Raw genomic sequence first — 20338 nt, forward strand, 5'->3', positions numbered from 1 at the left:
CTGAGTGGGACACAAGGGGGACAATCAGGAGGTCTCATTTCCTGGCTGCGGGTCTTGGCAAGTGTCTCTGGCTTCTCTCTGGATCACAGGAAACGTTTGCGGGGTGGTTCACCTTCTGCAGGGAGAGGGGTGCTGGTGGCCTGTGAGTCATGTGGCGGGGCCTCCTGGCCACTAGCGGCAGCGGAAGTGGAAGGCTGTTCAGATGACTGGCTAGTGGCAGGGGCCCGCTGGTGTGACACTGCCTCCCTCATAATGACCCCTGCTATGGAGATCAGGATGTTGTTGATGCCCTACAAGTTCTCCCTGATCCCCCAATACTGTCCCTCCTGCAGCCACATGTTCTCTTCCATGTTGTCTAGGATCTGGCCCATTGTGTCCTGGGAACGTTGATAGGCTCCCAGGATCTCAGAGAGCACCTCTTGGAGAGTCGGTTCCCTGGTCCAGTCCTCCCCCGGCACACAGCACTCCTCCCAGTTTGCCTGTTGGCCTGTGCCTCTGTCCCCTGAACTGTGTGCCCACTGCCACTGACCCCAGGTCTCTGATTGTCTTGGTTGCGAGGTGTGGCCTGGGGCCCCTGTACAGGTAGGCACACTGCTGATTGACGTGTCCTGGGGACAGAGGTTTGAGTATGCTGGGTGGTTGCTGTGGTGTTGTTTCCCGATGGGGGAGGCTCAGTGGTGGTCTGTGCCTGGGCCTAGGTAACCGGCTGTCCAGTGGTCCCTGATGGGCCAGGTAGATCGTCCAGATCCTGAAGACCAGAGTTACCGTTGTTGTGTAGCCATTTTAGGAAAAGCTCCATGCACGTTAGTTTGACACATTGGGCCGCTGTGCACTTTAACCTAGATATATTTTATTTGGCTTCGCATTGTTATTTTACAATAACCAGTTTTACGGTCTTGTTTTATTTTCATCTATCAGCACTGTGTTCTCAAACAAGACATTCTTGATCACTCTGTGCTTCATTCAAGGCTACAGTTTGGTACATTGCTGGTGAACTGGTAGAAGTTTAGTCTCCAACATTCGTAGAAAATACACTTTCTTGCGTAGGGACATTTTCTTAGAACATCAGCTGTGTTATTATAAAAACACTTCCTAGTCCCATTACACGTTAAGAGGGAGATTCCAGCCAAGGAACCACGACTGTATGCTGATTGCTGAATGCTTTGCTACAGATGCTAACGCAGACTACAGGCCTTTGCTAAGGTATGAGGGTTGATGTCCTCCCGGGGGAATCTGAAAGGCAGGATTAGAGTTTAACATGCTGTGCTCAGATTATGATTTAGATAGGAAATAGTCCATCAATCCTAGTGACAATATGATCGCGTTATTCTTATGCTTTACTCTTCTCGTCACCATTTTAATACTGTCATGTTGTGTCGTCCTGGTTATTGCAGCTCATGCTTTGCTATCTAAGATGCAGTTGTTTTATTAAACCCATCATTGAAACATATACTGCTTCAGTCTATCATTTGTATATGAGACTGTATTGTGAACGAGAGAACCGGATGTGACCTGAGTGACCACGACTTCCCTGATAAGCCTAACATGTCATGCGCTCGGCTGCCCAATCATCCCAATCCTCTGGTAGAGATGAGGCACTGCTAGTTAGCCGGAGCAAAACCCGGATTTGGAGTGACAGGTGGGTCGGACACAGTCTCCCACACTGTGGACGATCTTGCTGATTAAAATCCAATAGTCTCATTAGAATAGTGAGAGCCTATGCGACAAGACAACCGCTAACAGCACATTTACTAGTGAATGGCCTAACAGCCCAGGGAGGTCCAGTCACATTCGTGGTGGATGCCCATGCAGCTTATAGAACAGAACTTTTTTACTCTTGGGTCACATTTACAGCAGTTGATGGGAACACAAATACATTTCACCAATATACACCCGTGGATGTGCCTGGACAATACAGAGCATACGCATATTTAGAGATACCTCTATCTTATCAAGAACATAATAATTGGCTTGATGGTGCCCTACCCCACACATTATTACCAGTAAGGTTAGGTCCACTAAGTAAAGACGGTCCTACCTGGCCTTTATTGGCCACCTATACACAACATCCTGCGGTTTCAAATCTAGCAGTAGCTGAGGTTCGTCGCTTATATATTGAATTAATGGCGATATATAGACAACTAGTACAATTTGTGATGCAAACACTAAACACAAACCCAGCACTTGCTGCTCCAGCACATCCACATGCAGCAACGCCAGATATAATTCCTGCGACTGTACCGTCCATCATGGGTAAAGTAACTGCCAGACGAGAGGAAACTCCGTTTTGGCTAGCACAGAAAATTAATACGCTGGAGGCAGTATTTCCCCATACAGGACCTCAGGATAAACAGAGAATACTAACAATGTGCTTGTCTTTTGGGATAGTCCCTACAGGCGAAAACTGTATTACCTGGGGCACGGTATTTGCCGCGCTCCATACAACCCCACATGGTACACCGACACGTGCCAATTTACCGGAGGCGTTGAAACAAATTCAAGATGAATACGGGGCTGTCCCTGCCCTAGACTTGGGGATGCAATTGATGGGCAATTTTGCCACAGTATCTTCAATCATTTTAAGTAACCTTAAAGGGGAAGCGGTCGCACTAGCAGTACACATGCGGCTCTGTGACGTTCCACAGCAGGATCAGGAACGAGAGCTGCCTAAAATAATAGCAGAGACTTATTGAAGTATTGGTTGAGATAGCTTAGGGGCCAGACCACAAAAACCACAATTTCAGGGTAAATCAAGCAAAGATACCCCCAAGCAAGCACCTGAGGGTAATAAGAAACGCTGGGATAAAAAGAGGGTCCTCTTGAAGAATAGAAATTGGGCTCTAGCCTTGCTAGACAGAGCGGCAGAGGTCACAATAGTTCGCTGGAATCTTCTAGAGCATCTGGAGGTGAAAGCAACTAATGACTTTATACAAGTAGAAACTGCGGATATGCGTGTCTCCACGCCTGATAGGGTGTACAAAGTAACGTTACAGTTAAAAGGAGACATTGAACGCACAATAGATGCAATCTTTTGGGATTGCATAGTAAAAGTATATGATGTCTTGATGGCCGAACAAGATTGGCCACCTGACTTTGTCCGTACCTGCCCATATGGAGAAGAAGTCATTAAGAATTCTTTCTCGCCCCTTGTTCCAGAGGAACTCGCTGAATCCTATTCCATTGAATGGGCTTTGGCACAAGCACCTGCATTATACAGAAATCACATGGGATGGGATAAAGAATCCCCCTACCATGTAATTCCAATTAAAAGTGAACCTCAGCCACAACCGCAGTATCCTATAAAACATGAAGCAAAAGCACCAGTGAGAGAAATACTCACGCAATTAGAATACCAGGGTGTGATTGAACCCTGTGTCTCGCCAATGAATAACCCATTATTCACCGTAGCAAAACCAGATCATTCATACAGAATAATCTTAGACTACAGACATTTAAACAGTCATACATGCACCTATGCTATCCAAAACTCGCTTAGCACAGCACTAATGAACAATATAGTGGGTAAAAAATACAAAACAACACCAGACATTTCCAATGGGTTTTTCTGCCAGAATATAGCGCCTGAGATTAGAGACTTAACAAGTTTCAGCGTACTAGGCTCCCAGAAAAAATTCTGTTGTTTACCTCAGGGGTATAAGAACAGCCCAGGACTGTGCAGCTCGTGTCACTGTTATTTTACACAAGATAGACCCTGAAGCATTGTCCTATGTGGATGATATCTATCTCACGGATTATGAATTACTACAACATTTAAGACGGGTAGCCTGCATTGTTGTAGGGTTTGCCGAATTTGGATACACATTTAACTTCAGAAAAACAAAAATAGCCTATCTCAGTGTCCTGTTCTTAGGATATGAGCTGTCAAGTGAAGGGAAGAGCCTAGCGCCACAATTCTTAAAGAAATGCGTACAGTTACAACCACCGAATACAATTAAAAAACTCCAATCACTATTGAGTTTCCTAAATTTTGGCAGAACTTACATAAAAGATTATGCTACACGCATAAAACCTTTATATGACTTAAAACGTCCTGATTTTTCAAGTAAATTCTGGACAGTTGAACATACACGTATACTTTGAGAGTTGCAGACAGACATGCTTGCAGCACAACACCTACATACAAGGGACAGCAAAACACATTTGGTCATCAGAGTAATAGCTGAGGCCATCGGTTTCACCTATGTGACGTTTAATGAAGGTGAGACAGTCCCGATTGCATACAAATCACACTTGTACTCAGCGGCAGAACAACGCTTTGCTCCCACTGAGAAAATTCTCACTGCTGTGCAGATGGCTGTCATTAAAGAAAGACCTCTTGCCCAAGGGAAACGCATTATTGTCGTTTCTCCAATCCCAGCCCTAGAGGCTGTTACAAAAGCTAGCGCTCCAAACGCAAAAGCATTACATCCACGTTGGATACAATGGGCTACGTCTTTGACAGCCACCGATGTAGATTACATTTTTGACCCAAAGTTACAAACTCAGGAATTTTTACAATATGTAATAGAATATCCAGTTCCAGCAAATACTTGCCTATTGATCAGTATCATAGTCATGTACACCGATGGCTCTGCACAACCTGCAATTGGAATTTAACATCAATATTCTGCTGCTTGCGCAGTCGTAAGTGGCTACATGGAGGGCGATACATTTTGTCCTCTACATACCTTTACACAGACCCTAGGGGATTGTACAGCACAATTGGCTGAGGTAAAAGCTCTGCTGATGGCATTGGAACACATGGATCCTGCACAGCCTACGCTGATTGTTTGTGATTCATATTATTGTGTTTAATCCTTTAATGAATACCTGCATTATTGGTGCCAGAATGGGTTCAGAGATTCCAAAGGCAACACCATTAAACACAGACTACTGTTGGGGAAAGTAGCTGACCTGAAAGAGACGCTACTGAATGTCCATGTTGTACACACACACTTGGACACCAGCGCGTTGGAATACATGTTGCTGGAAATACACTGGCTGATGAAGCCGAAAAGTCAGCAGTGGCAGTAGCCACTGGAGCTGCGGTGACTCGCTCGAGTTCCAAACCAGACGCAGACATTTGGGCTGCCGTGACAGCTACAGCTGATGGTACGCCATATCCTAAAGGATTTCCTAACAAATATCACTCTCGTATGGGAAGCATGCTAAACGCTGAAGTTAAGATACCAGGTGTAGGTGTATACGAGACATCCCCAACAAAGACATAGGATCACAATTGATTAAAGCAGAGCATGAAGGAGTGGCATCTGCCCATGCTGGTGTGGCGGCTACAATTTCGATCTTACAGGCCCGTTATTGGTGGCCAGGTCTCTATAAGGAGACTAAGCAGTATGTCCTTTGTTGTGACATCTGTCAACAAATCAAAGTTTCCACTGCCAAGCGCCCGCCGCAGACACCACTCTTGATTTCAAACAAACCATTACAATGTGTGTACTTGGACCACTGCGGTCCCTTCTCACCTGATAGTTCATTCAAATATATTTTAGTCGCTGTTGATTAATGCTCCAGATTTGTATGGGTGTGGCCACAATGCTCGGCTGATGCTCGGACTGTTATTAAAGATTTGCGAGTCTTTATCGGTACATATGCAGTTGCGGCTTTCCATTCGGACCAGGGCCCTGCTTTCACCTCAAGGGCATTCAGGGACTCCATGGCTTCGCTGGAGGTCCAACTCCAGTTCTCGTCTCCATTTCATCCCGAGGGAAATAGTGTCGTGGGGCGATTAAACTATGATTTAAAGCAATCCTTAACAGCCAGAGTATTAGGTACGGGTCGTAGTTGGTTTAACCACCTGTATGGAGTCCAGAGAGCACTAATTAATCTGCCTAGAAGGTCCCTTGGGGGTCGTACTTCATATGAGTACCTGTTCAGAACTCAAATGTATGTTCCGGATCTTGATGGTCCTGGCGTGGAGGCAGCAGAAAAACCTTTTACCATATATGATCGTGTCACTGTCTTACAGGATTAGCAACAGTTCCGTGATGATAATTCTTCCAAAACTGCCGCCTCCACAGGAATTAAGGATGTGCCTGTAACATCTACCGGCTGGATTCCCAGAGTTGGGGATCTTGTAAGTGAAAAAGTCGCAGTGAAAAAGGAATTTGGCCCTTCTTATCGACCACCAGTCCCTGTACTAGGGATACACGGTACCAGAACTGTTATTCTACAACCGTTGGCAGGTGCCAAAGAAAATCATTTTGGGGGTCATTCTGACCCTGGCGGCCGGTGGCCGCCAGGGCCACCGACCACTGGAGCACCGCCAACAGGCTGGCGGTGCTCCCACGAGCATTCTGACCGCGGCGGTTCAGCCGCGGTCAGAAGCGGAAAGTCGGCGGTCCCCCGCTGACTTTCCGCTGCTCGGGGGAATCCTCCATGGCGGCGGAGCGCGCTCCGCCGCCATGGGGATTCTGACACCCCCTACCGCCATCCTGTTCCTGGCGGGTCTCCCGCCAGGAACAGGATGGCAGTAGGGGGTGCCGCGGGGCCTCTGGGGGCCCCTGCAGTGCCCATGCCAATGGCATGGGCACTGCAGGGGCCCCCGTAAGAGGGCCCCGCAAGGTATTTCAGTGTCTGCTTTGCAGACACTGAAATACGCGACGGGTGCAACAGCACCCGTCGCACCATCCCACTACGCCGGCTCCATTCGGAGCCGGCGTCCTCGTGGGAAGGTAGATTTGCCCTGGGCTGGCGGGCGGCCTTTTGGCGTCCGCCCGCCAGCCCAGGGCAAATCTCAAAATACCCTCAGCGGTCTTGTGACCGCGGAGCGGTATTTTGACGGGGGAACATTGGCGGGCGGCCTCCGCCGCCCGTCAATGTCAGAATCACCCCCTTTGTCTCTATTGACAATGTCAAACTACACCATGTAGCCGATCCTGCACAGCCGACCAAGAGGAACATCCAGTAGTTCCCAAATCCCTCTCACTATTGGCGAAGAAGTTCCTCTACAAGTTGTTTACACCAACACTGACACCTCTCCGAGCTTGGGGAGGGTGGAAGATGATCTTGCATTAGTTCCACTAATGTCAACTAATTTAGAAACATTTGACCAAGCTAACTCGATTCCAACACAAACGGATGGTGCTATCTATAGTGTGCCACCGCAGGAAACACCAACTCCACCACTGACAACGGCTCCGCCATTTGCACAAACTACCTCTGGTTATTTTGCCGACTTCAACAATGATTTCTCAGACTCATTTGCCTCTTCGACACCTGATTTGTCAAGTACACGTAAACTAACAAACTGGCTTAAAGAAACGTATTTTGTTTTTCCATGGAACTATCTATGGCTCTCTTTGACTGTCCTAGCCTTTCTACTTTGGATTGGTTTTGTCATTACCTTTTTCTTGTTAATACATGGTCATTTTTTTACCTGAAAGATCGACAGTTGCACTGGTGGAGGAGGTTTTGAAACCACATTTTCCATCACATAAAGTCCAAAGAGACTTCTCCTTAGTGAACATTTCCGCAGTGCCAATTCCTGATGGGATTGTCTGGGACAAAGTAATGTTTGATATATATGGTCCCACGGAAGTTATTCAAATACCGTATGTGTTTGAATTATCAATGAATGATATAGTAATACCAGGCATTGTTTCTGATGATTGGGATATGAAAACAGTTGATTTTATGATGACTGAATTGCAATATTATACTGTCTTTGAAAACGAAGATGTTTACCAATTTAAAGAAAATTATGGTGATATGTTTTGCTATAATTATTATGGGCACCATTTCATACATAGAGCTAGCAGTCCAAAAACTGTTTTTAATTACACGCAATGGGAACATTGCCCGCCTCCGCCTCAAGGGAGTTCCAAAACATATTCTGAAAAATGTGCATATTTTTTGGGGCACAATCGACAGAATGCTGAGTCATATTATTTTAAAGTACCTCCTACTAAGGATATACATATGTTATTGTCAATACGAAATGTATATATTCGGAATCCTTTGTTTCCAGGTTATCGATAGAAGGCTATGAATATTGGTTCAAATCAATTGATCTGAAAAGTGTGTGGGGAACAAAAAATTGGCAAATTAAGGGAAAGGAAACATTGTTTAGAGCATGCCTTATTCCTATACAAATAATCTTTGTAAACGAAACAGTACAACAGACGAGTTGTTTAGGCTTAGCTGGAATTAGGGAATTAAACATGCCCAGTATACCGGCCCCCGCAAAGTTTTATAAATGGCAAAAATATACAAATGCAACTGAAAATGAGCTCGATGAGTGGGTCCAGAATGGTACATTTAATGCTTCACTGACACGTCCTGGCGGGTGGTTATTGTGCCAAATAGATACCAATGCGTGTCATCAATGTTTTCTTAACTCCTCAGGGGGTTCCAAGACGAGTAGGCCAGACCCTCGCTATATATCACCAGAGCATGCGGGTATAATTACAACATATAGTGTGGGAAAATTATGCCAGCAGTGGCTGAAATCATCCTCACTAGACGCAGTTAGAGAACACCTCAGTCTCCTGTCTACATCCACTGACTTACAAGATTTCTTGTCAGGCCCCAGAACACCACATAGGAAGCGTTTCTGATATGCAGTATACAATGAAATTTGGAAACTTTCCCAACAAGATGCTGCTGCCCGGTTAAGGCAAATAGATCAGGAAAATCTAAAAAAGACATTAGCTGTTGTGGATAAAGGGATTAACACCTGTCCGACCGGCTATACCATAAATAACATTGTCTCTTCTGCTATAGACATTATACAATCAGATATGTCTTCTTTATACCATGGACAGAGTCAGATCAGATCCATTTTGCAGTTGGGTTGGAGGCTTCAAACATTGAAGGCTGGTCATGTTCCATGGTGGCACGTCAGTGCAAGGGAGATATTTTCTTCCTTTAATTTAATGCGACAACAACAACTAATGGCTAAGAAGGAAGTGACTTATGTCGTGCTTAAAATAGAGAAATTAGAAAAGTTGCCGTTTACTGTGCCCGAAATACCATCTGCTGAGTGTTTAATACATGGGGTTATTAATCTGCCTATTTCTACACTTCAGTTCACCTCCTGTTTAAAACACATTCCGGTAGGCAGATATGAAAAGCTGGGAGATAGTTACATTCATGAGGTGTGGGAGCTTCCCTTCTCATACAAATGCTTCAATGGCATGAAGGAAGTCTTTCTTAGCGGTAGTGAATGCAAGACTTCAGTCAGCCATTTGATGGTTTGTAAACAGCTGTCTTTGCATGCGGCGTGTAACGCCTCTTCTGCGAAATTGGCTTGATCTCTGAAGGGAGTTCCAGTCCCCTTTATTAGACCAACATTCCAGGTGCTTTCAAACGGCAGCTACATCCTTCTCAATAGTGAAGGCTGTTGTGGCATGCGGGCCGGAATAGTTTACGTTGTTTCGGTCTCTAAGGTTGTTACATGCTGCGGGAACGTAATGTTCCCCCCCCCTAAATTTAGGGAGGTAGCTGATATTTGGCCTTAAATTGCTACTTTAAATGTGAATTTCGACAAGTCAAGTAGTCTCATGGCTTTATTGTTTCAAAAGCAATTGGCCCTAACATCTATGCACTTCAAGTGGCAAGGTCATCAGCAGAAATACAGTCCCTGTTAAATACAAATTTTCCGAGACACTTTAGTGAACTCGTGGGATGAATATTTAATGCATGCAGTACAACTGGAATCGCACATTTTTTCAAAGCTGTTGGTTCTGGTTTCGTTCACACCTTCTCCTCCATATTCGGTTTGATACCTTCAGCTATCCACTCAATTTTCGGTAGTATTTTTGGGGGATTTCCGATAACTTTGGCTTTATTAGCTGGCATCCTGCTGTTGCTGTTGTTTATCCGCAATGGCTGTCCCGCCACGAAGAGGAGAAATGTCGGTGCTCCCATCAGCGCAGCTGTGTCGTGAACGAATGATGCAGTACTTTGGAGCAACACTCCTGGAGCAATTGGTGTGTGACTGGTCTTTATCATTCAGACCGGTTTTGTATTGTGTGCAGCCAGTTTTCCGGTGCCTCTTGTGCTCTTTCGAATATGCACTGAAAGTCTGTCTTTCACAGCAGTGCTTGCCTGCAGTAGATGCTGATCTGTTGATGTTCTCGCTGAGGGTTCATTCCCAGACATGCATGTTGAGGTTGCGTTTGCTGCGTGAAGCTAATTATGAGTTACCTTTCCTGGAGGAAGTTGTCGACAACTCATCAATGGACACCCCACGGGGTGCCGCTTTGGTTGACACTGGGGCTATGGAACACACTTGTTCCTTGATCCTTTTTGGCGAGGACTTTCCGGCTCTGACATCTGCCGAAGTGGAAGATCTCTTGTTCTCCATGACTCGTACCTAGTTTGGAACTTTTCTAAATTGACATGTCCTTTTGACTCGATTATAAAGTCACATGCTCAGACTTTAAATTGCCATGTAGTATGCTTGTGTGTCCTTTTAACTTGTCCAGATTGATGTAGTTTTTATATATATCTTAGGTTGATCTTTTAGCAATGAGATTTTAGTTTTGGCTTTGAACCACTTTCAACCAACAAGGGGAGGGTGTTGTGTAGTCATTTTAGCAATAGCTCCATGCACGTTAATTTGACAAATTAGGCCGCTGTGCACTTTAACCTAGATATATTTTATTCGGCTCCGCATTGTTATTTTACAATAACCAGTTTTACGGTCTTGTTTTATTTTCATCTATCAGCACTGTGTTCTCAAACAAGACATTCTTGATCACTCTGTGCTTCATTCAAGGCTACAGTTTGGTACATTGCCGGTGAACGTGGTAGAAGTTTAGTCTCCAACATTCGTAGAAAATACACATCCTTACATAGGGACATTTTCTTAGAACATCAGCTGTGTTATTATAAAAACACTTCCTAGTCCCATTACACGTTAGGAGGGAGATTCCAGCCATGGAACCAAGACTGTATGCTGATTGCTGAATGCTTCGCTACAGATGCTAACGCAGACTACAGGCCTTTGCTCAGGTATGAGGGTTGATGTCCTCCCGGGGGAACCTGAAAGGCAGAGTTAGAGCTTAACATGCTGTGCTCAGATTATGACTTAGATATGAAATAGTCCATCAATCCTAGTGACAATATGATCGCGTTATTCTGATGCTTTACTTTTCTCGTCACCATTTTAATACTGTCATGTTGTGTCGTCCTGGTTATTGCAGCTCACGCTTTGCTATCTAAGATGCATTTTTTTTTTTTAAACCCATCACTAAAACATATACTGCTTCTGTCTATCATTTGTCTATGAGACTGTATTGTGAACGAGAGAACCGGATGTGACCTGAGTGACCATGACTTCCCTGAGAAGCCTAATATGTCATGCGCTCGGCTGCCCAATCTTCCCTATACTCTGGTAGAGATGAGGCACTGCTAGTTAGCCGGAGCAAAACCTGGATTTGGAGCGACAGGTGTCACCCACCGTGGGTCGGACTCAGTCTCCCACACTGTGGACGATCTTGCTGCTCACAATCTAGTAGTCTCATTAGAATAATGAGAGCCTACGCGACACTGTCATCACTGTGGGCATCTTCAGTTGGGGGACTGGATAGTGCTGGCACCTCCTCTCCAGTGACATTGGCTGGGGTACCTGTGGGGATGTAAATGATGTATTATGCTTCATGTGTTTGACATATTGTACCTCCCTGGCTTCCCCTCTATGGTTGGTGTTGCCCTGCCAGCTTTTACTTGTGTATGTTGGTGTGTGGTGGGATTGTTAGTTTCCCTTTGCTGTGCATGCTTTAGTAATGAGTGTCCATGCAGGGCTGTGAGGGGTGTCCATGCATTGGTACAGCATGAAGGGCTTGGCATTGGGATTAGTGTGATGTGATGGTGGAGTGTGTGGGATGTAGTGGAGTGATGGGAGTAAGGGTGAGGGTATGTGATGGCATGCAGTTAGGGGGGTAATAAATGTTGAAACTTGAATTACCAGAGTCCAGTCCTTCTCCGACTCTGGCCAGGCCCTCAGGATGCAGTATTGCCAAGACTTGCTCCTCCCATGCTGTGAGTTGTGGGGGAGGAGGTGGGGGTCCAACGCCAATCCTCTGGATAGCGAGCTGGTGTCTTGCTGCTATGGAACGTACCTTCCCCTGTAGGTTGTTCCACCTCTTCCTGATGTCGTCCCTTGTTCTGGGGGTGCTGTCCCACAGTGTTGACCCTGTCCATGATTCTCTGCCATAGCTCCATCTTCCTGGCTATTGATATATCCTGCACCTGTGCTCCAAATACCTGTGTCTCTACCCTGACGATTTCCTCTACCATGACCCTTAACTCCTCCTCAGTGAAACGGGATGCCTTTGTGGTGCCATGGGTGTTATGTGATGTGTGTTGGTGAGGGTGTGTTTGGTAATGTGTTGGGGTGTGTGAAGTGGGGTGCGTAAGGGATGTATGGGTGTATGTGGTGTGTGTATGTAGTTGTAGCAGTGGTCTTGGTGTCAGTCTTGTGCCAATGATTTGTATTCGTAAAGGGTTGTGGGTAATGTGGGTGTGTGTTTTATAGTGGTGTGGGTGTGGTGTGTGTATGGGTGTCAGGTGTGTGTTGTTTGAATTTACCAATGTGGTGTTGTTTTGTCTGTGGTGATTCGTGGGTCATAATATGGTGGGCATTGCTTTGTTGACATAACGGTGTCGGTTTTGATACCCCCACTTTATACCTGACCTTTGGTCTGGCGGATTTGTGTCTGTGGCTGTATTCTGTCGAATTGGTGTATGAGTGTCATAATATGGTGAACGGATATCCGCTGCCGCCGCAGTAAGTTGGCGGCCGTCAGCGTGGCGGGAAGCGGGATTTACTGCCAATGTCATAATGAGGGCCTTAGTATTTGGAAGGGACGCTCTAAACACGCCCCTTCCAAATACCGAATCACTAACATATATTGTGGTTCGGTAACCTGTTACAAAAACCTCAATTTGTTTTTTCTACATATTTAAAACCATTTTGCAGATAAAAAAGGCTCGATCAAGCTGTTTTTGACTGCAAAATTACTTTGTAGATATGGCCCTTAGTACTTTACCAAAAGTGCTGTGGATACATAAAGTCTTAAAGGCACATTGCAGTTTATATTATTACAATTTTGGTTTCATGCAATTTCCAATTTCCCTTTGTTAACTATTGGTTTCTGTAATTACACTATTATTCGAATAAATCTACAAATACGGAGAACTGGAAAAGCCTTGTTGTATAGGTCTTCATAATGGTCTCGACAAAACGATAACGTTCAGGATTCTCCTTTTCCTGCCCATCAGTGCTCCTTGATTAATTAGGGGTGAAGCATTAATGGTGTTTGGCTGAGGAACGTGGACAATGGCTAATTAGAACTAATTAGTAATAATTAGGAAGCTATTTAGTGAATAGTCCCTTGAGTTTGTTCATGGACAGTTCACACGGGTGAAACAGTGTTCTAGACATTGGTAGTCTGACGAAGTAGAGTTGGTGGTGCAGTTCAGAAGGTTGGACAGGTGAGTATTAATAGGTTAGAATGTTGCACATGGTGTGATTACTATGGCTATATATGTGTATTTTGGGTATTGCAACTGTATTGTGTTTTGAGTATATGTGGTATGTGGCATATTATGGCCTTTTGAGCAAGGTGCATTATTAAATATCGTTGATGATTTATTTTTCTTGAAGATATTGGATTGTTGTGAGAACGCATGTTAGATAACGGTGTCTGTGGAAGTTAAAAGGTGTGGCGCAGAAGTTTAAATATAAGTTGAAGTTCATGAATTCCTCAATAGTTAAGTTGTGATTGGGCACCAATTAAGAGCTGAATAAAGGTTTTTTTTTCTATTCACAAAGGTAAGCTGTACTGATCCCAGGTTACCTCATCGCTGCCAGAAGCCTAGCTCAGTGTGCATGTGGTTGGGTAGTGCTTTGAAGCACTACTTCTTTCTTGTTGTGAGTTTGAATTCCGTCCCATTTTCAGCTTCACAGCAGAGGTTTTATTTTTTATGGTTTTCCGTTTATGAATTATTTTGTTTGAAGATATTGGTTTGTGACTATATTGGTGTTTGACTGCACGCTGTAGTATGACATCATTTTTGAAATTACAGTGGGCATGAGTCTGGGTAAATCTGGAAAGAACTCATTGACAGAAACACAAACTTCCCCAATAGTTGGAAGTCTGGCTCGTGAGATGCTTGCAAATTCTGGCATGCATACTTGCTTATGGCTTAAAGAGTGACACAAAGCTAGTGCGAATGGAAACGTGTTACAATTTTCTGAGAATGGTACTTCTGAATTGTGACACAAAACCACAACAAAGACCTGCACTGTTTGATGCATTGAATGAATGGGATTTAGTAGCCAATGTGAAGGTACAACAGAAAATGTTGAGAGGTCAGTTTGGCAAGGCTGTGCATGACTGGATAGTTACTAAGTGATGCTTTTGGAAAAATGCATGGCGTACTAAAGTGTTGGAAACAGTGTGAACGTTATTGCCAATGGTCCAGTAAAGGACAACTCAACAAAAATTAAAAATTAAAATGAGAAAAATAGTGATTCGGGTGAAGGGGCTGGAGTGATGGATGGATTGATTCCTATGACTGCTCTGCAATCTAATAATTAGATTGCTGAACTGGAGTTTGGTCCAGATTGGAATTTCAACATTATATTTTTCACAGAGGAATGGGAGAGCGGTTGCTTAGGATGGTTCTTCAACAAGTCAATTGAATTTGGAACAAAAATAATGATTTAAAAGCTGATAAAAATAGGTTTCAAAAAATTGACATTTGATGAATTGTTGCATATAAATTTGGAAGCAGGGAAGCATGCTTGTTGTGCATATAAGAAACTTGAAAGGGTGGTGAATTAGATGGGTGTAGATTTGAACAAAAGGAGAATTAGTAAGCCATACGTAATTGAACAAACAGAAAATGAGATGCAAAAACAGACATATAGTAGGGAGTGAATTTAAGAAGATTTTTTTAAATGATTAGAGATTGGAAGAATGTGGAAATGTACAGGTGTGAATGGACTTCAAAGCTATTAAAGAATGAAAGAAGGCGAATCATGAGTGGCTCTGAGTGTGGTACTGTAGAAGGGGAATTTCCATTGAGAGAAGTGCAAGGAGGAGATTTTGTTCATGTGCAATGTAGCAGATAGAATTTATGGGCTTTTACAAAAGATTTTCCAAATCGTAAAGAAGAACCTGAGAAATGGTATTCTGGCGTGTAAAGAACTGTAACTGTGTTGAAGGTGCTGTGAGAAGTCTTGAACCCATTGTTTTCAGTCACAGTACTGAAGAATTTGTAAATTGAAAGTAAGGCAGTAGTAAAGTGGTCAGATGAAGAACCACATAGGAGTCCAACCAGTTATAAGGCTTTATCAGTCATGATGGATAAATATGCTGAGGTTATTGAGCTTTTGAAGAAACAGTCTAACTGGTCAAAATCATGACAACAACCCAAAAAACAGAGGAAATATACAGGCAATAGGTGGAATGGAATATCCAGCAAAAGCACATCTGTATTTGTTTCAGTTTTTGTGCTGGGTTTTCTTCTGCACCTGAGTTCACTGTTTCAGCAGAGTGTTGTGTGTTGCCAAGCAAAGTCACTTGATGAAATTTTGGCCTATGAAAATTATTGCAGTGATTATTGTGAAGGAGAAATTGACACTGGCACAGGCTGAATTCTTTCAGCAAAAAGGGCAATCTCAAGTGTGTGGTGTGCAGTTCCATGGTCCTCCAAGAGGTAAAGGAAGATCTTGAGGTAGAGGTTTCAATCATAATGGCAACAATGGTACCTTGTGATCTGGAGGTGTCTTACTGTTCCAGCAATACGTTGGTGAGACATAGACATATTTCATTTGCGGTTGCCAATTATGTTTAAGGTACATTAAGATTAGCAAAAGCTATGAATAATGCACTGAATACAACCTTAGGTATACTAAAGCAAGGGCAAACATATCTAGAGATGCCTGTAGCTGCATATAACCATTTAAACAAAGGGTAACATTAGGACTAGAGATACAAAATCACAGCTACATGCCCATACATTTTGTGTTTAGGGCAACTAAGTACCTTGTTTCCATTAGGGTTTGTATTCATTCATAGCAAGTGTTGATGAAAGATATGGGGTAGGGCTGGCCCCCACTCGTTCCATGTCATTTGATTCTGACAAGGTGAATAATGACAGCCTACCAACATCTAGTCGTCTTCATCTGATAGATAAATCACTTGCCCAGACTGATTCAGGGATGGGTAGGATGACACAATCGTGTCCCAAGAGTGCAACCTAATATGCAGTTCAAGGCTCACTGCAGCTTCCTTTCTCAGTGTATTTTCCACACACTCAATTCATTTATGAAGTTCCCTCACCCACTGCCATATGCCCGGGCCTCCCCAGCTTTTCCAGTTCATGGAAGTCTTATGCCTGGCCAGTACAAGAGCCAGGTCTATGAGCCTACTTGATACACTGTCCTTGGGAACAGACCCAGCACACATACCACCAGGGTTTGAGGAATGGCTCTGTTTATAAAGTAATTTGGATCTAGAGTTTCTGGATACCATTGGTGAATGCTTCTAAATGGTTGCCCAATCTTAGTCAGTTAGTACCACTTCTAGATCCCTTACCCATCTGTCTCCCAATGCAGTCACTTTGCTCCTAGAATGTGCTAAGGGGCTCGATAAATGGGTGTCACTGCTCTCGAACTCCAATCTAATGTGTAAATGCCTTTCATACATGTATGTTTCAGGGGTTCATCTATTCCCTTACCCCACCATATGTGTAGTGCTGCTATGAGTTCCCATGCAACAGAAAGTGGCTCCCTGAAATATACTATTTCACTTGGAGGTTCTGAAAGTCCCTGTATATGGCGTCCCTCATATTATTTGCCCAGAGTTGTGAGTTGTCTGTCATACCAAGTGCCATGCCATTCCATTTTCCACCATGTGTTAAAACTTCCAAAGTAGCTATTGTGACCTTCCTTGTGCACAGGATTTGCCCTCTCCTTCTTTGCAATGCAATAGCCAATACATATCTTATTGTCCTGATCAAGATGGGCAGGTTCTGGAATTCCCTCTTCTTGTGTTGGTGAAACTACAGGGATGTCAATACTTTACGATGGGTTATAACCACCCCAACAATTAGTGCCCCCTCCTACGAGGCAAAGTGCCCCCTCCCATCTACTATAGTTGTGCTGCCAAGCAGTATAGTTCCAGATCTGGGGTCAATGCCCCCGACCCACCTTGGACATTGGGAGCTTAAATTTACTCATTGCCACTCTGTGTCTCCTTCCACTCCATATCAAATCTAACAACATACAGTCTATCTTACAAAACACAGCTTTATGGATCTGTATTGAGAGGGCAGAGACGATTACAGCAGGCTAGGAAGTAGGCTTTTTTACCCATAACGGACATTGGTATCATGAGCCAGATCGGTATCTGATGGATTGTCTTAGGTAGGTCAGTAACACCATAATATTGCCTTCCAGCAAGCCCCTCTCTGTTCTGTATATGCAGACTCCCAAATATCTGGTGGTGACAGGCTCCCATTTTATAATCTTGTTTATGTATGTAAGTCTGTCCTTTTCCAAGAATGCATGGATGGTGTATCCACGGTATTTGCTCCAGTTCACTTTCAATCATAACTCTCTTCCAAAGTCCTCCAAAGCTCTAGTCTCCCCCTTCTAATCCTGTCCTCATCTATGCAGAAACAGCTACAAAACATCTGCTTAAAGCAAGATATACAAGGGTGTCCCATTCAACTGGAGTCCACAATAGTAGCAGCCGTAGTGTACTACTAGAGCCAGTAGTTACTCTGCCATGGTAAACAACACCAGAGAGAGAGCGAGGGTGTTCCTACTGTACGCCACTTCCAATGATATACATTTTAGAAATCAGCCTGCCAGTTTTGATATGTGAGACATGTTTTTTTAAAGCACTTTCGTACAAAGGATCTGTCTCCTAATCCCATTGCACTTATGACAGTGTATACATATTCCCATTGTAGGGAATGAAGGGATTTTCCTATATATCAATGGACAATGGCATAGCCCCAGATGTTCAAGCTGTGAATAGTCAAGAACCCATGTTAACCCTCTAATAATGGGCATTGTACTTAATTTATTTACGAATAAACTCTGATTGATCGGGGGTATTAGATCGCAGAGTGAGAGGAAGTAATTTGTACATTTTATTTAATTTATAGTTCAATATTGGTTCAAAATCAGAATGCATCATATCTATTGAGTGATGCAGGTTGGCCTCCTCCGGCTCGCTGATGGGTTCGTGAGTAGAGGGATTAATCCTAGGCTGACCGATATATAATGTCTGCCCCTAAATAATGGCTGTCACAAATCGTTGTATTCTAATGTGGACGTGATACAGCTTCACCAAAGAAATTGGGATTCATGAGTAGAGTGATTACCCTCAGACTGACCGCAATATAATATTTGTCCTGAAGTAATGGCTGTTACAACTCGCTGTATTCTAATTTGGACGTGATACAGCTTCAACAAAAATTGGTGCCACCTACAAAAATACCCAGTCCTGATGATGATTGTTGATTGAATCTTTAAGTTGGGTCGAAATGTCAACATAATTTTGATGTGGACTGCTTTTTGTAAATGATAAGTGACTTCTAGACACTGGGATGGAAGGGGTCATTTTGAAGACCACTTGTATTTTCAGCCACACCTTTGTAAATAATGTATATAACACTGGTGCACTCTAACTTTTTGCTTAAATCACTTTCACTGCGTTGTTATTTTAGGAGCACCTCAATGGAATGAATATATTGCATTCTGATTTTGAACCAATACTATAAATTAAATAAAATGTCCAAATTACGCAACAATCTTATCATGTTGAAAGATTGACAGAAATATTGCTGTGGGAGTTAAGGGCTACACTTCCCCCTTGAGGACCAATAATTGTTTGCAATATAGTTGTATACCCAGGTCCGAGGGTTACTGGTTTTGCTCCTTTGGTTCAATTGCACATAGAGAGAGGAGCAGCCGGCTCACCAATACTGAGCTGTATGAAGACAAATTTGTTTTCTGTCACTCTTTCTTTGGGATGGAGACAATCATTGCTTCCGTCATTGATGATGGGGGGCTCCCAGAGGATCTAGCCTCATTGTACAATTCACTTAGTTTGGGGGCTAGCATTTCCATATGTGATGCATATCTGTCTGAACCTGGTGACTTACCCCCATGCTAAATCATTTATTGTGGTCTGTATGTCCTGCAGCATAATGTCTGCGTCAAACACAGTTGCGGTCTCCCAAGAGAGAGAGACACCAGTGTAAAGCGTGTCACATAGTCATACAACATCTAGGCATCCGCCTATGTCATACTCCGGTCTGTCTGTGCTGTATGTTCCCTGTTGTCATCACTGTTTTCCAATTAGGCAGACACCATGTATTCTGCTGTATACAATTTGCATTCTCTGCTAGGTATTCAATTTGAAAAGGTATGCTCAGTACTTTAGTTTGCGTGCACTGTAAACTCTTTAATGCAGTACAAGTGCATGGTATAATGGTTGCTGAATAATTATACACTGTTGAGCAATTAAAGACCTCAGTTTCCTGCTGTCCTAATTTCCTGCTGGAGTGTCTGGTATTTATTTTTGTTTGTATAATGTCTGCTAACTAATTAAGGGTCTCTTTTTCCTGCTCCTCTTTTCTGCCGGAGACTGTCTTCTGATTGATAGGGAGCACTCTCCATGTGCATGACGTGCTTTAAATACCACGTTCAAACTGTGGCAGCCTACTTAGCTTAATCAATCAGTCTGAAGAGAGAGCTGTGTCTCCTGCCATTCACATCCAAGGCTTCCGAGCACAACATCACCTGTGAAGAGAGCAAACCGGACATAGCTGCCTGGAAGCTGTTGTCTTGCAACTTCTCTTGGTATCGGTCTCATTAACCTTAAACCCTAGAACCTGGTTGTTCAGCTGGCACCGCTGCACTTTGTTCGCCTTGTCCATGGCCATCATTCCTTCAATGCCACTCAACAGTCCAGCTACTTTGGAACACTTCACAGACCTCAGGTTAGTGCACTAGCCAGGGCTCTTGTTTTGGTTTCCCTTTCTTTAAGGACACCCTTACGATTTGAATTTAAGACAGGAATTTTTAGAAGAAATAAAAGAAAAAGGAACAAACTGTGTGAGTTGCGTGAAGTAACACAATGTAAAAGACAGTTATTGGGATTGTTAACATCAGTGAAGAAACAAAAAATACATGCTTAGGATTTCCGTGGGGGTCAGTGTTCAGTAGACCCGAAGAGGACTTAGATTTCTTTCAGGAATTCTTGTTTGATATTTTTTCAAGGTCTCACAGCCAAACAACTCTGTAAAATAACCTTTTTTGAAAAAGAGAATTTTTCCCCCCAAG

Source organism: Pleurodeles waltl, chromosome 5 (genome assembly GCF_031143425.1).
Source record: "Pleurodeles waltl isolate 20211129_DDA chromosome 5, aPleWal1.hap1.20221129, whole genome shotgun sequence".
Taxonomy (NCBI): domain Eukaryota; kingdom Metazoa; phylum Chordata; class Amphibia; order Caudata; family Salamandridae; genus Pleurodeles; species Pleurodeles waltl.